Source organism: Rhinopithecus bieti, unplaced genomic scaffold (genome assembly GCF_001698545.2).
Source record: "Rhinopithecus bieti isolate Rb0 unplaced genomic scaffold, ASM169854v2 scaffold_55, whole genome shotgun sequence".
NCBI lineage: Eukaryota > Metazoa > Chordata > Mammalia > Primates > Cercopithecidae > Rhinopithecus > Rhinopithecus bieti.
The window spans coordinates 448,558-452,502 of NW_016803114.1; the positions used below are offsets into that span (position 1 = coordinate 448,558).

Here is a 3,945-nt window from a genome sequence, read left to right on the forward strand (position 1 = left end):
CCCGGCGCGTGGTCTGCGCGCGCCCGGCCGTGCGTGCGGCTGCGGGGAGGCTGCGTGTGTGCGCAGGGCGGGAGCGCCGTCCACCTTCCCGCTTCCGAGCTGGGTGCGCGCCGAGCACAGGAGGTGAGTGAGAAGGGCGGCCCTGCAGGGTCTCCGAGGCGGTTGAGACCTGCGGCTGGGTGGCGGGCGTGGCCACTGGACCCGCATTTCCCGGAACGCGCCATCCTTGTAAACGCCTAGACCCCGGCAGCGAGGCTGGAGGCACCGCCCACTCCTTTGGAGGTGAGCGTGGCCCAGGTAGAGCCGCCGCGCCCTGGCGCTCGGGCTCGGGCCTCAGTGACTAGCAGCTCCCCGCCTCCGGTAAGCGCTGAAAAAAAAAGGGGCCTAGCGGGGCAGTGGGCTACGCGGAGGGCCCAGGCCGCGGCGGCAGCCGCTGGTTGTCCACCTTACCTTGCGTCGCCTGTGGCGGTCCAGCCACCGTCCGATCCGGATAGCGACCCGGGGCGTTTAAAGCGGTGCGGAGGAAGAGGACGGGAACGGTGTTACGGTATTGGTGAGCCCCTAACAGGCCTGCGGCGAACGCTTTCTTGGAGCGCTGGGGAAGGGCCCCGGCGCAGGGCTGTCGGAAGGCTTGGGAAGGAATGTGAAAGTCAATGGGGAATGAGGAGAAGGGGCGGGGAGAGAAGGAAATCCTGCGGGGCTAGGGCTACAGGATTCCTACAGGCGGTGTTAAGGAGCATACAAGGCGTTTTAAAAGGATTCCTAGAGGTGCAACGGAGTGTCACTTTTCCAAGCAGGAAGGAATGATGCCATCCTCAAGCACGGGTAGTCGTTGAATTCAGTACCCGTTCACCTTCTTACTGCTGGATTTAGGAGGGAGATTTGCCGGGCTTTCATGATTTTGTTTCCTCTGCAGTTTGCACAGAGTGCCTGCTTTTAGGAGGTGGCTGTGTTGTCGGAAAAGCTGTCAAGGAGGAAATTGCCAAACCGTGTCTTTTTTTCTGTTTTCAGAGGTAAGGAAAATTTGGGTTTGCGGTGTTTAACTGGGAACAAGTTTTTTAGCTTCTCCCAGAAGGCTTAAGCAAAAGAAGGGCGCTGAATTTGTGCTCTTAGTATGTGTCGACGCTTGATAAAAGCACAAATTACCGAACGTGTATCAGTCTGTAGAAGAGAACTGTTTTAAGAGATAAGAGACTGACATTTTTTGCCCTCATAGACTAAAATGTTCATTCAAATGAATGGCCATATTTTTTTTTCTGTTCTTCTGTTCAGTAATTCACAGCAGATCTGAGTGTTTTAATTAAAGCATGGAATACAGAAAACAACAAAAAACTTAAGCTTTAATTTCATCCGGAATTCCACAGGTGAGTTCATCTTACTTATAACTTATAAATTATCCTAATTGATTAATAATGTCCGTAATAATGGCCTTTACAAGGTTTAAGGATCGTTGATGCAGCCACGAAGTTTGTTGTATATTCTTGTATGATTCTTTCATCAGAGGATTTGAAGAACTTCAAGAGTGAAATTCTACTAAGCCATTTCGGATAATATATATTTTCTGTCTTTTTTCTTGCTTAAAAAACAGAGACAAGGCCTCTTTATGTTGCCCAGGCTAGACTGGAACCCCTGGGCTCAAATAATCCTTCGACCTCAGCCTGCAGAGTAGCCACGACTTCAAGTGTGTGCCACCTCACCCGGCTCTAATAATATACATATTTTCTAAAATATTGAATTATTAAAATACCATGGTTCTTCAGGAAAACCCGATAACTATAAAAAGTTAATTTGGTGGGTCATATTCAACTTCAAGTTCTGACTCCCTTTATCCCTAAGAAAATGCTCCATGGAGTACTTTTTCTCTTTCCCCTTTGGATGGATGATGTCTCTTTTTGTGCCCAGCCTCCAGCTTTGTTCCATCCACCATTGGGTGATGCAGGTAGAATTCCCTTTTAGGAAATGTCTTTGTCCCTTTCACAACTACATTGTGTCCAGACCAAATAAGCTTTTAGAGGGATGGATCATTGTTGCTCACTGTGGGGTAAACTCCCACTGTGTGGTACATAGCCACATAGATGGGGTCAAGCATGTGGGATCGAACAGGGTACTCTTAATGATCTTGCACAACAGATGCATTCAAAAGTTACAGTTCATTTAACAGCAAACTGTTAGGCAAACATCTCTCTTGGGACTATGGACAATGCTTTTATACTAATAAAAAAGTTGTATATTATAAACACTGATTTGCTTTTGTTACCAGGCCTTTTGGCATATTGTGAATTAGAGGCTAGGGGAAGATGAGAGGATGAGCTAGAAATACGGCAATTTGTCGGGGCACATCAGCATGGAGAAGGAAGGTGAAGCTACAGAACATCTGTAGGGTAAGGCCCCAAGTGCCTGAAGGTTGGGAGATTTGGCTGGGGAGATAACCTGCACTCCTTGAATCTCTGAGATACTAAGGAACTAAAAGCTAGAGTAGGTTATCGGTTTCCCACTCCATGTATTTTTGACTCTGAATACAGGTAGGTAACTAGGATCCCATTGTCTGTGGCTTTTCTTTCTGTGTCTCTTACCTAGAACTATATTTAGCTGTTTTGTTTCCAGAATTTGTTTTCAAGAATGGAGTTACCACTTTCTATGCGAAAACAGAATGGAGTAGCTGAGACAGACCCTAGGGCCCACAAAGAAAATATTGACTATCTACCTTTTATGGGGAAAAAAGTTTGCCCACTTCTGGGATAGAACATGGATTTCTGCTAAACTCTCAAGCTGTGCATTTTGAACAGTCTCATAAAAGTTAGAATAACAAAGTCCTCCTCTTAAAGCATTTCACAAGTCTGCAGCCACCTATTCCTGCAGCATGACATGAGGGCTCAAACTATATCTCATATCTGGAATTATATTTGGCTACTATTTTGGTTACAGACTTTGTCATTGAGAATGGAGTTACGGACTTTCTAAGGTAAAAAGTTACCATCAAGTTTTATCTCTTAACATTAAATAGTTCCTTTCTCTATACTGATACGGGCTCTAAATGTATGCCTCTATTGGGCACTAACACATTGTGAGAGTGCAAGCTTAGTTCCCTGCTGTGGATTTTGGTCACTAATTTAGAAACATTTGAGCTGGAAAGCCTCCCCCATATTCTCTAGGTGGGCCTCACTCATGACGTTCAGTATGTGTAGTTGTGAGTCTTCCACCGTGCTCTGCATTGAGTGTCTGCAGCTTGAGGACAGGGCTTGTCTGTCTGCTTCCCAACTGCTACGCCAACCTCTAACACAGGTCCAGAACGCCGAGTGAATGAATGAAATACCCTCAGATGACTAAGGCAAAGGTAATTGATAACTAACAAGAATGGTAAAGATCTGTAATGTTCTCAAGTTAGGGTAGTAATGGGAAGAAATGTTAACTAGAGCAGCTCTCCGATGCCCATCCTCTGGTGGATAAAGCTGTTTGTAACAAAACAGACACAGAAAGCCCAGCTTTTAGCTGTTTTGCTGCTGTTCTGCCTGACTTGTGTGATCTTTGCTCCAGTTTTCCTAGCTCCCTGGACCGGGTTGACCTGTTGGCTCTTTCCACTGACTGCTCTATCACGTGGTGCTCTCCAGCTACTCAACCCGAGTGTAAAGGTGTGTCTGCTTCTGCTGCATTCTTTGCTGCCTACCCAGGAATCTCAGGAGGCTGTGAGATTAGGTGTGAGGGTGGTCTCTCCTGGGACACTGTGCCCTGGCAGAAGGAACTTGGCATTTGGAGTTGAAGGGCTTGAGTTTGGATTCCATGTCTTCCTCTACCTGAGCTGCACTGTTCCCTGAAAAATGGGATTGATGTTAACACAAATTTTACAGTGTCATGAAATGTGCTTTGTAAATTGTAGTTAGAAGCACTGTAAACTTGTATAGTGTCCAGAAGTTCACTATGCCTTTAAAAAAAAAAAAAAAAAAAAAA

General features: G+C 46.2%; 1 protein-coding gene and 1 long non-coding RNA gene across 12 annotated transcripts in view; one reads left to right on the forward strand and one right to left on the reverse strand.

Moving 5' to 3' along the window:
- LOC108513966 (uncharacterized) overlaps positions 1-516 on the reverse strand; it is a 62,036-nt gene extending 61,520 nt beyond the window's left edge. The window contains exon 1 of the long non-coding RNA XR_001881069.1: positions 451-516. This is a non-coding gene — a long non-coding RNA (uncharacterized LOC108513966). The remainder of the gene's footprint in view (positions 1-450) is intronic.
- The window catches only part of B3GALNT1 (beta-1,3-N-acetylgalactosaminyltransferase 1 (Globoside blood group)), a 29,538-nt gene that overhangs the window by 256 nt on the left and 25,337 nt on the right, over positions 1-3,945 (forward strand). For 2 of the 11 annotated variants that reach the window (XM_017849803.1, XM_017849884.1), the window contains exons 1-3: positions 732-825; positions 917-1,013; positions 1,273-1,364. The gene's annotated coding sequence lies outside the window, so the exon portion shown is untranslated. The other 9 variants (XM_017849726.1, XM_017849586.1, XM_017849651.1 and 6 more) reach the window with 9 other exon arrangements.